The 18,624-nt window shown below is 38.9% G+C and overlaps 1 protein-coding gene across 5 annotated transcripts in view; it reads right to left on the bottom strand.

Annotated features, from left to right (window-relative positions):
• Positions 1–18,624, bottom strand: part of LOC138990213 (uncharacterized) — a 181,726-nt gene that overhangs the window by 31,569 nt on the left and 131,533 nt on the right. For 2 of the 5 annotated variants that reach the window (XM_070380648.1, XM_070380649.1), the window contains exon 5: positions 16,048–16,147. The exons of 2 other annotated variants lie outside the window; for them this stretch is intronic. The gene's annotated coding sequence lies outside the window, so the exon portion shown is untranslated. Of the gene's footprint in view, positions 1–6,149; positions 6,240–16,047; positions 16,148–18,624 lie in introns of all 5 variants that reach the window. One more of the 5 variants, XM_070380652.1, reaches the window with a different exon arrangement.

The following is an 18,624-nucleotide window of genomic DNA, read 5'->3' as shown; positions in this document are numbered from 1 at the left end:
ATTTATAGACTGCAAACATGCTCAGAATTGCTCTCCTATTTTATAGATTAATTAATACAAAAAAAATCCAAAAAGTCAGGCCCTCCCTTGTCAGCTCCATTAATTACTTCTGCATGTTATACTTGTTCTCCCCTTGACAACCTGGTCTTTGAAAGAACGATTTGAAATTGCTGTCTCCATTGTCTCATATTTACTTCCTCAAATGACTTAAAACAATTTGCTATCCTCCCCACAGCCCAGTAAATGTTCCGTAAGTGTCACTCTTCTCTAACGGGTTGCTTCAGCCTTGTTCCACTGACCTAAGTTCACTCCTTGCCATTGCTAACCTGTCTCCTACTCTCTACCTCACTTCTCTAAATATCCCCTAATCTCTTCTGCTCACCCAACTCCCTTTTTTCAAACTTATTGGAGTACAATTGCTTTATAATGTTGGGTTTGTTTCTGCTATAAAACAAAGTGAATCAGCTCACTTTGTGAGGTATATCTGTACCCCTTCCCATTTAAACCACCCTCCCAAACCCCCATCCCACCTTTCTAAGTCATCACAGAGCACTGAGCTGAGCTCCCAGTGTTATACAGCAGCTTCCCACTAGCTATCTGTTTTACACATGGTAAGAGTGTACACATCAATGCTACTCACTCAATACTTTCACTTCTTACAGCTTGGAATCCCTACAACTTAGTCTTCAGATGTCTCCTCTTCTCTCTAGACATTCCCTAACATTCTCATCCACAACATTAGCTGAAGTAGGTGCCCAGACACCTACCATACCTCCTTTATTGGAGCTCTGCAACACTATGGACTTCAGCCCGCCAGGCTCCTCTGTCCATGGGGATTCTCCAGGGAAGAATACTGGAGTGAGTTGCCATGCCCTCCTCCAAGGGATCTTCTCGACCCAGAAATCAAACCCAGGTCTCCCAGCATTACTATCTGAACCACCTGCAAAGCCCAGGAATTGGACACAGAATTCTCCAAATCTCTATGTCCTCCTGGGTTTCCTTTTTTTTTTCTCTTGAAAACCACCAGGATTCACATGGAAATAAAGGACCCAAACCTGGGAATAATCTTGGTCTCCTGCTTCATCCTTAGCCCCTCTTCAGTCACTTATAATTATCTATTGTTATTCCTTGTTCTTTTACTTTTCAGGGGCCTTCTTTTTTCATTGCTGTCTTTTTTTCAGAGTCTCATCTTACCAGCACTTTTACAGACAGTGTTAATACCCTTTCCAGGATCATTCCTCAGGTCACCCCATTTAAATTCATCTTCTACACTGCTGTCTGGGTTATTTAACCTCAGATACCAAACTTGTTATTTTAGTCAATGACTTGAAACCTTTCAATAGCTTCCTGTACTTGAAGAACAACGTCCAAACCTATTAGAGCACATGACCTTCCATGATTTGGTAACTTGCTACTTATCCCATCTTCTCTCCTGTCACACTGCCCTTGCTGTCTACGTTTAACCATAAGACATTTCATCCAGCTTCTGGATCACACATCTGTGCTTCCATTCAGATTGTGTCATCTGTCTGAAATTGCATTCCCCTTTCCTTCCCTGTTTCCTTGGTGGCTTAGATGGTAAAGAATCTGCACACAATGCAGGAGACCTGAGTTCAATCCCTGGGTTGTTAAGATACACTGGAGAAGGGAATGGCACCCTACTGCACTATTCCTTGCCTGGAGAATCTCACGGACAGAGGAGCCTGGCAAACTACAGTCCATGGGGTCACAAAGAGTCAGACATGACTGAGCAACTAACACTTCCTTCCCTACCTCCGCACTCAACAGTGAATGTCTACAATTAAGATGCTTCTTCTAAACCAACCTTCCTATGAAGCCTTATTAAACTCTCCAACTACAGTTAACCACTTCTTCATCACACTTCTGCTTATATCTTTGCATAACTATATTTTTAGCAAAAAAAAAAGTTTGCATTTCTACATCAGACTGTGAGCTCCTTTCAGACAGAATTTATGTCTATTTGTTTTATAACACCAATGTTTCAGAGTTCCTAGAGGACAGTAGGTGTTTGCCCTAGGAAACTCATAAAGCTGTAAGTATCCTCTATACAACCAAACAATGGACTAGGAAAAGCCACTCTACACAGTTCTTTATATGGAGGTTACTGTGCTTTGAGTTACGTGATAGTAAAGCCCAAGCACAACTGAATGGACCAATAATAAGCCATCTCTAGGTTAGACATAAAAGAAGCTGTCTCCCATGGCAGTCTGGAGAACACCAAGTAGAAAAATTGTTTTATGTTGCATTTGGAATATATAATCCAATTGCCTCTGGGTGTTATATATAAAACCAAAGAAGAAGCAGCCATAGTCAAAGTAGTTAACAATGAAAGAGGAAGGAGGTTCTAAGGAATGACAAGATGATGGTATGCTGTTGGACTACAAGTGATGTTATTGATGCTGAAAGGGCTGCTATATACTATAATTTGATCGGGGTAAATGACGTTCAGATTCTTCACGGAGCCTGACCATGCTGTAGTTGAGACAGCATGGATGGCATACTTTGAATATATTCCATGATCACAGATGGTTATAGAAATTTCATAGACTGGACTTAGACTACAAAATTCAAACTTCATAGAATTTAAACTAATTTATTATCAGAGTTGCATAATTTGTACCTTAGAGGTACAACATTTATTTGATGGGAGGAAAAAAAAACCACCATCAAATGCCTAACTCACATATTTTGTAATAGCTCTACTTTGTATAAGGTCATCTAAATCAGGCCAACATTTACTGCTCACCTTCAGACTGATTTTTAAATCAGTCTTGAACTTGGGACTTTAATCCCCAATTTCTAGTCCATATTCCCTTTCACATACACATTTAGGTTCTCTCTTTTTTCTCTAGTCCATAAATATGGGGTCCAAATGCAGGTGATACACGATAAAGGAAGACTCAGCATAGCCAAAAATAAATTAATTTTTTAATCTATTTAAAAAAAAGAACCCTAGAGTCATGGAAGAGTAAATGTAGAGGAGACCTTTGAAACCATCTAGTCCACATTCGTTTTACAAATTTTAAAACCAAGGCTCAAAGGCTTTGATTTACAAAATGTTAGATAGCTTCCTAAGACAAATAAATTGTGATGGACATTAGAAATAAATGGAGCAAATGTGTGAATTATCTGCACACAGGAAGTTGATGAGTTCCTTAGCAAATACTGGATGGCTGGCACATAAAGAGGCAATAAAGAGATAAGGAAGATTCATAGAAATAGCTTATGAAAACTTCCACAGGGAGAGGGAAGGCACCTCATCTCCCCCAAAGCAGACACAGAAGAAAAATCACCAGAAAAAAACAAAGTGTTGAAGACAAGGTCCTATAAGAACATATAAAATATATAAAAATGTATATATATTATATAATATATAAAATAAAATATACATTTAAAATATATAAAAATATAATGTGAAATATAGAGGACAAACATGGTTTCCAGTGGGGGAGGGGGTAAGTAAGATAGGGGCAGAGGAGAAAATAAAGGATTATTATGGGATTATATGGAGAAGGCAATGGCACCTCACTCCAGTACTATTGCCTGGAAAATCCCATGGATGGAGGAGCCTGGTGGGCTGCCGTCTATGGGGTCACACAGAGTCGGACACGACTGAAGCGACAGCAGCGGCAGCAGCATGGGATTATATGAAGTCATGTGTGTGAAACTTCTGAAAATTGTAAAGCTTTCTAGAATTTGAAGAATCTTTAATTCAGTAAAATAAAATAAAATGATGGATTTAATCAGCAAAAAGTGTAATGTGCAGCTGTATATTTTCATTTTTTCCCATACTCCTGATTTGTCTAAGTAATTATACATTTTCTAGTAGTCACATTAAAAAAACAGAAACTGGTAAATTAGTTTAATAATACATTTTATTTAACCCAATATATCCAAATAATACCATTTCATGCTTAGGAGTATGGAAAAAATAAAATAAATACACAGCTGTCACATTATGCTTTTTGTCGATTCAATCTATCATTTTATTTTATTTTACTAAATGGAAGATTCTTTTTTTTTGGAAGATTCTTCAAATTCTAAGAATATATGTTCTTTAATCCAATATATCCGAATAACACCATTTTAGGATGTGTAAATATACCATTAAATATTTTATATTCTTCTTTTGTACTGAGTCCTCAAAACTGTTATGTACAGATATTACATAAAGCATATCCCAATTTAGACCAGTCACCTTTCAAGTGCTCAATAACTACACTTGTCTAGTGGCTACTATACCAGATGGCACAGTCTGTTTTCTCATTCAGTTCTGCAGATTTTCTTATTCAATTCTTCAACATCTTTTCCTGATGTTTTTATATCTTACAATCCTGGTACAGAAGATATATGGGAAAAAGTAGACAACAAACATGAATAGTCTGCATGGGCTGGGCATTTTTATTTATGTTGTTTTATCCTAATAATTTCAATAACTATTATTCTTTTGTCTGCTTGTCCAAGGAACCTCCATGTTTTCTTTCTCTTAAAATTCCAAAGGTCAGGGTATAGCAAATTAAATAGAATTCTCTCCATTATTGCAACTTTTATTCTGTTTATAGTATAAGGCAGGGAAACAATATTTGAGACCCTTAAAGTGATAAATATTGTGCTATCTGTTGCTCTGGTGTAGAAAATATGTCCAAGAAAAAAAATCTATTCTTAAAAGTTGAATTATTTCAGTTGTAAAAGAGAAAACTGGTATCGTTACCCCGCTGTGCTAATTTACATTGAGATAACATGTGGATGACTGTGTCCCGCCCTTCCTGGAGAGTTTTAATTGGTATGCTCTCTGCCTTTCCCTAATGTATCTTATTTCTCCCATTATCTATACAAGAAGCAAGTGTTCTTTCACCTTGAAAACTGAAATACCTCTTCCCGATATAATCAGATGCTTTCCAACCCCTTTTAAAGGAAAGGAAATTGCTTCTCTGGCTGCCAGCCATCTTGAAGCTGAGAACATGTCTGCTGGAAAAGGTAAGGCACTCTAATGAACGACTTTCTTTTCAAAGAAGGAGAGACAGTTCCTGCAGTAATTCAGTACAGGCTGCTGTTATTTAGCTGCTAATGGAAGAAACAAAAATAGATAAATAAAACACAACTTCCCATGTGTAACTGTCAAAAGTGACAGCAAGATAGGAGGTCATTTCCAACCAATCAAACTGTGGAATTTAGTTACTTAAAGAAACATGACCAAAATTCTATTTTGATACTTATTCTTTTCTTTTATATGTGATCAGCTCATCTACTAGAAGGACAGAAGAAAGGAAGGAAAGAAGGGAGAAAGGGAGGAATCAAAACAGTGAAACCTTTAACAATGCACACATCTGCTTTAAAATGTTATGTTTTATTCACAGGTTAGTTTTCATCCTTATGATAAAAGACCATAGATTTTGTGTAGTCTCTTGGTGTTACATTTTGCTATAACTGTCATTTAATAGTTACTTCCTCAATTTGTGGTGTTTTTCTTAGTTTCAGAAAGTATGGAGTTATGTGGGAGACACATTGTCACTCCTATACTTTCAATTTTGCTTTATTTGATGTTATTTATTTTACTCTAAAATAGAAGGCCAAAATACACAACTCAGAATGAATAAATTAAATTCCCTTAAAATTCACCATGGTTAAATTTACATTCTCGTCTTCCCTCCATTGCTTTATACCTACAAATTTTTTTTCCCTCCATTTTATTAGTGGTTCTAGCTGGGGCTGGTCACAGGATTGTGGTTTCACAAAATTTCAGGGTGGTGGTACTCAGGAAGCCTTGATTTATAGCACCAAGGTTTCCATGCAATCCACTGACTTATACAAGGACATGCATTAAAATATCAAATTATAACAAAGCTGCTTTTCCAAAACACACTAACAGTCCCTGAACTTTATCAACCTAATCTTGAGAAATTTTCTCTGGACATATGAAGTGGAATTAATTCACTCAGTCACAGCTATTGAGCAATCAATACATTGCTTTGTGGAGAGACATCATAAAAATGCACTGGACACGGTTCCTGTCCTGAAAAACAATGTACTGTCAAGAAAAGGAAGAGACAGTTCCAGAAATCTCTTGCTGTGTTAACAATCCACTCTAAAATGTAGTGGCTGAAATCAGCAGCCATTTCATTGCTCACCATTCTGTGGGCCAGGAACTTGAACAGGAATCACAGGAGACAGCTTGGCTCTCGCTCCATACAATGTTGGCTGGGATAGATCGACTGGGACTGGAGGATCCAAGATGGCACACTTTAATATCCGGGGCTCTGTTGCTGGAATCTATACTCCACGTAACCTTTATCTGCACTTGGCAATCTTAGTCTGCTCTATAATTGGTAGTCTATAGTGAGCATCTTTCCAAGGTCGAAAAAGGAAACTTCAAGGACTCTTAAGACTCAGAACTAGAAGTCACACAGTGTCACATCTGTTGTACACCATTGGTCACAGCAAGTCATAGGACCAGCCACAGATCAAGATGACGGGAAAGAGACTTCATCTTTTGATAAGAGTGATAAAGTCACAGCATAGGGAGCTGGTGGGATGGGAGAAATTGTAGCTACCTTTGAAAACATTGTGCCAAGTATTTGTGAAAGAAATTAGAATAAAAAACAAAGAAAAGTAAAAAGTCAAAGTGAAAGTCTCTCAGTAGTGTCCGACTCTTTGCAACCCCATGGACTATACAGCCCATGGAATTCTCCAGGCAGAATATTGGAGTGGGTAGCCCTTCCCTTCTCCAGGGGATCTTCCCAACCCAGGGATTGAACCCAGGTCTCCCACATTGCAGGTGGCTTCTTTACCAGCTGAGCCACCAGGGAAGTCCAAAAACAAAAGAATAAATACATATATCTTTTTTTCTTTTTCCTTATAATCTTCAGATTTTTGCTTTATGTATCTTTGTTGTTACATGTCTCATGCTTTATGATGTCTATCTTCTCTGTAAATTGTACCTTTTATCATTAATAATATTCATCTTTGTTTCATTTAAAGATAAATTTAAAAAACAAGGGAATAAATACAAGTTTCACATTTATATAGATAATTATGGCACAGAAGAATTTTAAGAAACTGCTACAGTAATGAGATATACAAATCTTCTTTAATAAGAGAACATTATCCATTTTCTTATAGGCTTGAAATCATCAGGATATGTTACTATTGATAAAAAGGCCTCAAAAAAGTTGAAGGTGAAGTAAGTAGGCATATACATGCTACAAGCAAAAATATCTGTTACATCAAGCCAAAGTGAGATGGTACTTTAACAACTTTCCCCACTTTTGTGGAGAAAACGCCTGCCTAAAAAGAAGGCTCAAGGCTACTATATTCATTAAAATCAGAACTTTATGACAAAAGTCTAATTTAAAAACTATATTACTTCACACACAAAATAATTTTTTTTAATTGAAAACTCCCAGTAACTCTGAATCAAAGAAAAAATAAATTCTGAATATCCCAAATAATGAGGTATAGAAGCTACCTGTCTATCAGGATTTTTTGACAAATGTAATCCTGGATTACTGGGCTATAATGTGTTTATGTTTTCTTTAGAGAAAACTTCTGTTTTCATCTCAAAGAAATAATACAAATGCTTTTGCAAAGGAAATGACATGAATAATTTGTTACTCTATTCTGAGTGTTAACTCTATGCAAATAATTTAGTTATATGAACTGTGTGAGGTTTGAGTTAACACTCAGAAAACAGAGTAGGTTTGGCAGAAAACTAAATGACCTGATGGGCCATTCTCATCTTTCCCAGTCTTGAAGCTGGGCACATGGTTTCTCACCCAAAGAACATATTTCGCAACATCCCTAAAGGCTAGAGGTGACCTTTCAGCAACAAGCAAGGGTTTAATGTATGCTCAATTCCCAGATATTCCTATAAAACAGCTGTCACAGTTCCCCTTCTTCCTTTTCAATTTTCTGCTAACTGGAGACCATGAAAATGATAGCAGCCACCTTGAACCCACAAGGTGTAGCTATGTGTGAGAATTACAGGACCACTTTCCTGCGCTGTATGTTCCCCTGCCTTTGGACTGTTGTGTCAGTGGGAAATAAACTCTTACATTTGGGGATCTACTGTAGCTGAAGGTTATGTTTTTACAGTAGGTTACCCTATACCTTAGCAATTACACATAGGTACTATCAGTGTCACCATTTTAAATATGGAGAGCAGAGAAATTAGGGTACTTAACCAAAGCAACAACTAGTAAGTTGTAAAGACTATGTGGGAAAGTGTTAATAGCTCAGTCATGTCTGACTCTTTGCAATCCCATGAACTGTAGCCCACCAGGCTCCTCTGTCCATGGGATTTCCCAGGCAAGACTACTAGAATGGATTGCCATTTCATTCTCCAGGGGATCTTCCTGACCCAAGGGTCGAACCTGGCTGGGTCTCCTATATTGCTGGCTGATTCTTTATTGTCTGAGCCACCAAGGTCACAATATAAGGTCAGGGCCCTGGTGCTGGCCACCAAGCAATACTACTTCAATAGCTAGAGTTTGTAAAAGCCTTTGCATGATTCCAAGAAACATCTAAAAGAATTTCAAAGAAAATTAACATTTCCAAAGGGGAGGAGGTAGTTACATTACATTTGAATGAAGCAGCAGTCCCCATTTCATTAAAAAGTCCTGCTACTCTATGGCTGATTCATGTTGAGGTTTGACAGAAAACAACAAAATTCTGTAAAGCAATTATCCTTCAATTAAAAAATAAATAAATATTAATTAATTATTTTTTAAAAGTCCTGGTACTTTTTAGAGTTAGTAATACAGAGTAAAGTAAGTTAGAAAGGGAAAAACAAATATCATATATTAACACATATATATGGAATCTAGAAAAACGGTACTGATGAACCTATCTACAGGGCAGAAATAGAGATCCAGACATAGAGAATGGATTTACGGATATAACAGGGGGAAGAAGAGGGTAGAATGAATTGACAGAGTAACACTGGGATATATACATGACCATGTGTAAAACAGATAGCTAGTGGGAAGCCTCTGTATATCACAGGGAGCTCAGCCCAGTGCTCTGTGATGACTTGGAAGGGTGGGATGGGAAGTGGGGTGAGAGGAAGGCTCAAGAGGGAGGGGATATATGTATACTTACAGCTGATTCACATTGTTGCACAGCAGAAACTAACACAACATTGTAGAGCAATTCTCCAACTTAGAATATACCAAAAAAAAGAAAAAAATTCTTATAACACAGGTATTACATAAATTCAGAACAAAGAGGAAAAATAATTTAAAGAATGAAATACTGTTTTAAAAAATCAAATTTATCTTTTCCTCTAAAAGGAAAAAATTGAAGAGCTCTTGAATAAGTTGAACCACAATGCTCTTGAATGCATCACACAGAATTGCTGGCAATACTGACTATAGCTACCAACACCTATTTTATAGTGGGTACAGATCACCACTAGCTTGACCGTAAGATGAAAAAGGAACCTAGGAAGAAGGGACGGCATACACAAAGCCAATAATTTAATAAAAAGCCACAAAGATAACAAGAAAATCCCCAGAGTATTGTAGCTCATGCATAGTGACTGTAAACTGGTTTAATGGAAATAATTCTGATCTCCTACACCCAAAGAGGAGAATTATTGATGTTACATAGGAAGTGTTACAATATCTGCTTTAATCTGGAAATTTTGGCTTCATAATTCATAGGGAAAATGTGAAAGATATATAAAGATCCCAGAAAATGGAGTAGTTCTATACAACTAACCTCATAGGAACTAGACCAGGAAACCAATGCCTCCCTCCCTATCTCCCCCTCAGAGATCACATCTTCATGCCTTTCTGCTTTTTCCTGCTAGTCTGCTTCATTCATCAGCCTCTCTTCCAGAGGTCCTTCCTGCTTCAGCTTGTAATTGTCTCCAAGTGAGTGTTTCAGCCCCTTCTACACAATAGCAACTTTTCATCCATCATTTTGATGTATGTCCCTAAGGTTAACTGCCCTATGCAAAGTCTGTTTCCCAATTCTAAATTCTTAAGAGACAAATCTGATTGGCTCTCTTCACTTTTTTTTGAGCCAGACTAAGCAAGTTTCTTGCCTTGCTGAAACATGGACTTGCTGCCTTGGGTTACGTGCACATCCCTGGCCCAGTAAGTATCAGCCAGATGGTGTGGTCACGTGATACATGACTATAACACACCCACTCATCAGTAAGCAAGGACCCTAGCAGCTTCCTGTGGCAGGGCTGAGGAAATAGGAGGTCACGATAAGCAAATCTAGTACAGTTCTGGTAATTCTGCTCAACTGAGAAACCATTTTCCACTCAGATAGTAATCAAGAAATGAGTCTTTCTACCAAAAGCATTAGAATGAAATATGCTTGCAGTGGCTTCAGTAGGAAAGAACACAGAGGCAGCTGGCCAGAGGACACAGAATACAACAGAGCAAAACACCAAGGTGGGCACAGAACGTGGGGACAGAAAGCAGAGTTGCAGCACTAACACAGAAAGAAGGGATCTGTATCAGAGAGGAGGCATCAGTCTCACATAAAAGAAATTTACTCTGGCCAGCTTGGGTATATACAAAGACACTGTATTGGATAGATATAGGGGAACATTCAGGGCTAACAGAAAAACTCAGGTAGCCATCAGGTATCCTCTAGAGAGTCTAAGTTAGAAGTTCATCCAAGTGCACTGCAGCTGGAATGGAGGGATCCAACCCATTTTAGTGTATTTGTCACTCTGTCCACTACTTCAGTTCTCAGAATTCCAGGAGTGCCCACTTCGGCTTGAGGAGGAGAAGTAAGCACCTTCAGGACTGACAAACCACCTAAAGATGGTGAGAGAATTCCCTCAGAAAGAAGCCAGATGCTATTTAAAAGTAAAGAGGGATTTCCCTGGCAGTCTAGTGGTTGAGACTCCCTGCTTCCACTACAAGGGGGTGTGGGTTCGATTCCTGGTCGGGGAACTGAGATCCTGCATGGCGCATGGCATAGTCAAAATGTCAATAAATAAATAAACAAAACTATGTAAATGTTAAGAGGGAAGAGTTGTTGAACAGAAAATAGTGATAATAACAACAATAATACCCATTATAGAAAATACTTCTTGAGCCATAAACCATTAGTAGAGGCAGTTGGCAAGAACAGCCTCTTCAAGAACACTGTTGAAATCAAACTAGAGTATACAGACAAAAATGAAGCAGATATAGAGAGGATAGAGAGATATGTTTGTTTTATAGATATAGAGAACAACTGGCGGTTATCAGTGGGGACAGGGAGGAGGGGTAAAATAGGGACCAGGGAGTGAGAGGTACAAACTGCTAGGTTTAAGACAAGCTCAAGGATGTATTGTACAACACGGGTAATATAGGTAATATATGGTGATAACTGTGAATCAAAAGTAATCCTTAAAAACTATATATTTTTAATTTTTTAATTTTAAAATACACAAATTAAAAACAAAAACATGGAAGTCATGGATGACCTTGACAAGGATAATTACAGTGGAATGCAATGAGTGAAAGATTAATGAGATGCTGCAGATCCTGGCTGATGACTTTTAAGACAGAAGCTACCCGTTGGAGTGAGGTTCACAGTTAGGCGGGGAAGAGCAGATCCAGTGTTCAAGTGGAGAATAGTGGTCGTAGGTGGAAGACCAGGCAGTTTATCCATTGCAGTTGGAGGAAGGGCAGAAGAGCCCATTTTAAGTAGGTTAGCAGATGTAACCAGAGGTGTGGAAGCTTGTTTTTCATTGAAATAGAAAGAAAGCGTCTTCTAATTTCATGGCTGCTGTCACCATCTGCAGTGATTTTGAAGCCCCAAAAAATGAAGTCTGTTACTATTTCCACTGTTTCCCCATCTACTCGCCATGAAGTGATGGGGCAGAATGCCATGATCTCAGTTTTATAAATGTTGAGTTTAAGCCAGCTTTTTCACTCTCCTCTTTCACCTTAATCAAGAGGCTCTCTAGATCGTCTTCACATTCTGCCATGAGGGTGGTATCATCTACATATCTGAGGTTATTGATATTTCTCCCCACAATCTTGATTCCAGCTTGTGCTTCATTCAGCCTGGCATTTCTCATGACGTACTCTGCATAGAAGTTAAATACTCAAGGTGACAATATACAGCCTTGACGTACTCCTTTCCCAATTTGGAACCAGTCCATTGTCCCATGTCTGGTTCTAACAGTTGCTTCTTGATCTGAAGGCAGGTTTCTCAGGAGGCAGATCAGGAGGTCTGGTATTCCTATCTCTTTAAGAATTTTCCATAGTTTGTTGTGATCCACATAGTCAAAGGCTTTAGCATAGTCAATGAAGCAGAAATAGATATTTTTCTGGAATTCTCTTGCTTTTTCTATGATCCAACAGATGTTGGCAATTTGATCTCTGGTTCCTCTGCCTTTTCTAAATTCAAAAAGATGCTTTCTCCTTGGAAGAAAAGCTATGACAAACCTAGACAGCATATTAAAAACCAGAGACATTATTTTGCCAACAAAGTTCTGTATAGTCAAGGCTATGGTTTTGCCAGTAGTCATGTATGGATGTGAGAGTTGGACCATTAAGAAGGCTGAGCACCAAAGAATTGATGCTTTCAAACTGTGGTGCTAGAGAACTCTTCAGAGTCCCTTGGACAGCAGGGAGATCAAATGAGTTACTCCTAAAGGAAATCAACCCTGAATATTCATTGGAGGGATGATGCTGAAATTGAAATTCCATCCTTCAGCCACCTGATGTGAAGAGCCAACTCACTGGAAAAGACTCTGAAGCTGGGAAAGATTGAAGGCAGGAGTAGAAGGGGATGACAGAGGATGAGATGATTGGATGCCACCACTGACTCAATGGATATGAGTTTGAGCAAATTCTGGGAGATGGTGAAGGACAGGTAAGCCTGGCATGCTGTAGTCCTTGGGGTCACAAATAGTCAGACACAACTGAGTGACTGAACAACAACAAAAAAGAAAGCAAAGTCATTATCAGCTGAGAAGTGGAGAATAGAGAGGTCTTGGAGACAAAAGGAGAAAGAAGAACATACAAAATAGTTACCTAGGTGAGCAGGAAGGTGATTACATAGGAAATTATAATAGGATCATTTGACCTGACGAAGGTGCACTTGATTTGCAAAACTGAGGTCCTAAAGTGAGACCAGGCACCTGGCCTATATGTTTTCCTCCATCTGTGCTTCTTTGCACAGGGGCAGATGAAGAGTCAGTGCAATTTTTTTTAAGATTATATTTTAGAATTTTATTTTTTTTCAAACTTTTTATTTTTTATTAGGGTATAACAATGTTGTGATACAGTTTCAGGGGAACAGTGAAGGAACTCAGCCATTCATAGACATGTATTCATTCTCCCCCAAACTCCCCTCCCTTCCAGGCTGACCCATAACATTCAGCAGAGTTCCTTGTTCTATACAGTAGGTTTTGTTGGTTATCCATTTTAAATATAGCAGTGTGCACAAAAAGAAAGACTAGAGATCTCTTCAAGAAAATTAGAGATACCAAGGGAACATTTCACACAAAGATGGGCTTGATAAAGGACAGAAATGTTATGGAACTAACAGAAGCAGAAGATATTAAGAAGAGGTGGCAAGAATACACAGAAGAATTGCACAAAAAAGATCTTCAAGACCAAGATAATCACGATGGTGTGATCATTCACCTAGAGCCAGACATCCCAGAATGTGAAGTCAAGCGGGCCTTAGAAAGCATCACTATGAACAAAACTAGTGGAGGTGATGGAATTCCAGTTGAGCTACTAGTCCATGGGGTCACAAAGAGTTGGACACGAGTGAGAGACTTTCACTTCACTTCTAACCATTCCATTAGCAAATCCTATTGTTACCTCCACTGTATATCTGGCATCTATCAGTTTTTATCAATCCCCATGCCCACCACCTTGGCTTAGCCTTTTGTGCCAGGGTCTTGGCCATCTAACTGTTTTCCCTGTCTCAATTCTAACTATCCAGTAATGTACCCTCCACGCAACGACCAGAGTGGTCTTCTTACATCTTCATTTGATTATATAGTCCCTTACTACATCCTTTAGCAGTTTCTCACTGGACTTCTGTTTTAATCCAAATGGTGGCCACCAAAGTCCTTGCTCCTTTGCCCAGCTCTCCAACCTTCAGCACTGCTTTCTCTGAGGACCATGTTCTCTGGTTCCACTGGCCCCACTCAGCTCTGGTTCTCAAACATGCACACTCTTTTTGTGTTTGATTAATGAAATTATTTCCCCTTCTACCTGAAATGCTCTTCCTCTGGCTCATTCATTGGTCACTTTACTCAAGCTTTAGGTCTCAGGCCACATTGTTACTTTCTAGAGAAGACGTCCCTGAGCTTAGGATTGAAAGTACTTTTACCAATGATGTAATACATCACCCCGTTTGTTTTAGAGCCTTACACAATCTGAAGTCATGTTTACACATTTGTCCACCTGCACACCCCAACTAGAATGTGGGCAAGGACTCTGACTCTCCCATTTTCTTGCCTAGTCTTAGAGCAGTGGTTCTCAAACTTATTCATCTCAGGAATTTTACTTAAAACGTATTCATGGGGACTTCCCCGGTAGTCCAGTGGTTAAGACTTCACTTCTACTGCAGGGATATGGGTTCAATCCCCAACAGAGGAACTAAGGTCCAACATGCATAAGGAGCTTTAGTATATGTGAGTTATAGCTACTATTATCTACTACATATCAGCAATTAAAACCAATAGATTTAGAAAATATACATTTCTTTATTTAAAAACAGTCATCATAACTCCACTGCATGTTGACACTTCACATTTTTATGAAAAATAATTCTATTCTCTAAAACAGTAAAATTGTCAGAGGAGTGATATTATATTTTTGCAAATATGTTTAACCTCTGATTTAATAAAAGGCATCTAAATCCTCCAAAAAAAAAGAGGACCGTTGAAAAAACTCGTAAAAGAAAGTGAAATTTGAACAAAGACAGATGAAACTAAACCAAATCTTCCAGTATAAATAAATATTACAGCTAAACTTTACATCAACCCTGTGAAATTGGAAGATAAGTCTCATTTAGAAGGAGAAACGCAAAGCACTTCAAGGTTCAATGACTTATGAGAAAAACCACACAGGAAGCAGCAGGGCAGGGATCAGTTCCTGTGCATCTGGCCCCACTCCAGAGTCTACCTAAGAACCATGACAAGGTGCTTACAAAAGGAAGAAAAGGTGCCACTGAAAGGCCCAGGCACTCAGAGAAAGGAGTCCGCAGAGATTACACAAAGCAAGGGGAGAAATCCAAAACTAGATAAAACCAGAAAATACCCTGTTGATAGGTCAAGCTAAGGATTTAACTGAACCTTTTTTTTTTTTTTTTTGGCAGGGGAGGTGGGGTATAGCTGCTTTACAGTGTTGTGTTAGTTTCTGTTGTACAATGAAGTGAATCAGCTATCAGATCAGATCGGTCGCTCAGTCGTGTCCGACTCTTTGCGACCCCATGAATCGCAGCACGCCAGGCCTCCCTGTCCATCACCAACTCCCAGAGTTCACTCAGACTCACGTCCATCGAGTCAGTGATGCCATCCAGCCATCTCATCCTCTGTCATCCCCTTCTCCTCCTGCCCCCAATCCCTCCCAGCATCAGAGTCTTCCAATGAGTCAACTCTTCGCATGAGGTGGCCAAAGTACTGGAGTTTCAGCTTTAGCATCATTCCTTCCAAAGAAATCCCAGGGCTGATCTCCTTTAGAATGGACTGGTTGGATCTCCTTGCAGTCCAAGGGACTCTCAAGAGTCTTCTTCAGCATCACAGTTCAAAAGCATTAATTCTTCAGCACTCAGCCTTCTTCACAGTCCAACTCTCACATCCATACGTGACCACAGGAAAAACCATAGCCTTGACTAGACGGACCTTTGTTGGCACATATACATATATTAATATCTCCCTCTTGGACCTCCTTCCTGTGTTCTCCCACCCCCAACTCCAAACCCACCCATCTAGGTCACCACAGAGCACCAGACTAAGCTCCCTGTGCTATACAGCAAGTTCCCTTTAGCTATTGTTTTACAGCTGGTATCAGAGAAGGCAATGGCACCCCACTCCAGTACTCTTACCTGGAAAATCCCATGGATGGAGGAGCCTGGTAGGCTGCAGTCCATGGGGTCGCTAAGAGTCGGACACAACTGAGCAACTTCACTTTCACTTTTCACTTTCCTGCATTGGAGAAAGAAATGGAAACCCACTCCAGTGTTCTTGCCTGGAGAATCCAGGGACAGGGGAGCCTGGTAGGCTGAGGTCTATGGGGTCGCACAGAGTCGGACACGACTGAAGCAACTTAGCAGCAGCAGCAGCAGTGTATATATGTTAACACAATCTCCCAATTCATCCCAGCCCCCTCCACCCCACCCGAGTCCACATGTCCATTCTCTGCATCTGCATCTCTGTTCCCTATCGCACTGCAAATAGGTTCATCAGTACCTTTTTTCTATGGTACAAATATGATTAATATACACATTATGTATATTAATTCCACAATATGTGTTAATAATATACAATATTTGTTTTCTCTGTCTGACTTATTTCACTCTGTATGACAGACTCTTTAGTTAAGAGAAAAATAAGAATTAAGAGGAGAATCTACTGCTTGTGGCTTATGATTTCTTGAATCTGGAAGTGCTGTAGTTCATTATGCACTATGTTTCTTATTCTGAATCGTAAGGTCAGACATTCCCAGCTAATCTTGTCCTTATATCTTCCCAGGTTAAAGCCTTCTGCACCACCAGCCCTTCCATCAAGGGTTGTTCCCGACAGCGGAAGTGGGGACTGAGATCTGGCTATCTTCAGTTTAGGATTTTACACAAGGAAAACATTTTGTATAATTCCCCATCCTTGTTTTAAATAATCTTTAAACAAGAGGAATTCCTAGTAACCAGATTAATTTCATTCTGGTTTAATTCCAGGAAAAGAAGAGAGTGGAAGAGTAAGAGGGCGAGGGAGAACCTGGCTAGAATGGCCTGTGGCCCTTCCTCGGTCAGTTGTTTATGCTGTTGAGTCAAGAATTTCGCTTCTTCCCCTTCCTGTTTGTCTTCTTGAGCAAACTGAGATTCCAAATTGCAATTGTTTGTAAACAACAGAGGATTATTGGGTTGGTAGGAAAGACTTGTCTACAATCTCAGATAAACTTAAAGCCTGTGTACTAGAAACAGGCAAACATTAGTTGTGAACTAACAAGCTGACTATCTTTTTGTCTCCATCTCAGGTTTGCTGCTTATATATGGCTAATTGCTCACTGAGGGTAGACTAAACTGTGTAGAGTTAATGAATTCCACTAACAGTATACATTTAACCCTATGGTTAATAAAAGAGGGAATTCTAGTGTATTCTTTCCTCTTCCTCCTCCTCTATTCATACTTGCATGTATGTGCTAAGTCGCTTCAGTCATGTCCGACTCTTTGTGACCCAGTGGACTGCAGCCTGCCTCTGTCCATGGGATTCTCCAGGCAAGAATACTTGAGTAAGTTGCCATACCCTCCTCCAGGGGGTCTTCCGACCCAGGGATCAAACCTGTGTCTCTCACATCTCCTGCATAGGCGTGGGTTTGATTCCTGTTTGGGGAACTAAGACCCCACCAGCTACACAGTACAGCCAAATAATTAAAAGCCAGGAAAAAAGGCCACTGGAAAGTTTTAAGGAGCAATTTGATTTAGGTCATGATATATTTTTATGATAAATTTAACATATATATTAACATATACATATGAACTGAATTTTAAAGTAAACAAACAATTTAGTGGTTTGTCATGACCATTATTAGGAAAAGGAATGGGATTAGATTGGCATGGTGTTATAGGGAGGGACTTTTACTCTATCTGTATCGCTTACATCATTTGCAATGAATATATTTATATATGACTCAAAGGATTAAATTTAAAATAGAGTAAATAATTAAAAGAAAATGTTTTAGGTATAAGCCAGAGAAATAAGTCATTATCAGACTTAGCCTGAAATTCACATTTTTTCAGAAAGAGGCACAAAGTCTGTGCCCAAGCCCAGATTTCAGCATCAGTAAGTTTAGAGGCTAAAGATGAAATTAAGTCTAAAATTTAAAAATCATAATATGTATTTATACTGTCTGAATTAGGACATATATGCTAATGTCCTACTCCAATTCCTACTCCAGGGTATCTTCCTAACCCAGGGATTGAACCCTCATCTTTTATGTCTCCTGCATTGGCAGGCGAGTTCTTTACCACTACTGCCACCTAGGAAGCCTCATATATATGCTAATACATAAAGAAATTATTCTCGTTATTAACCTTTGTTAATTTGAAACCTTGGAAAGATGATAAGAAAGAAATAAAAGCAAGACATATTCCAGAGTTTCTGCTGTATCATACAGTCTACAAAGAAACATGGGAGCAATTTAATTAGCCGTAACTTTATAAAAATCCAGTCTGGTATGCAGGTCCAAACATGAGCATCTTGCTGTATAATCACATACAGGCAACAAGTATTACTTAAATCAGGTGTAAGAGCAGATGTGATTCCTGTGGCTTTTTCTTTCATTGTAAATAGATGCCCTTTTGGACTATATGATATGTTTTTTAAAATTACATATATTCCAAACCCTGAAAGGTTATAAAAACTGCCATTTAGTGAATAGGTGAAACTTTCCTATTTACAAACATGGT

This window comes from Bos mutus, chromosome 12, assembly GCF_027580195.1.
Source record: "Bos mutus isolate GX-2022 chromosome 12, NWIPB_WYAK_1.1, whole genome shotgun sequence".
In the NCBI taxonomy this organism is placed as follows: Eukaryota; Metazoa; Chordata; class Mammalia; order Artiodactyla; family Bovidae; genus Bos; species Bos mutus.
The sequence above is the reverse complement of the archived record's forward strand: the minus strand, read 5'-3'. Positions and strand labels throughout refer to the sequence as shown.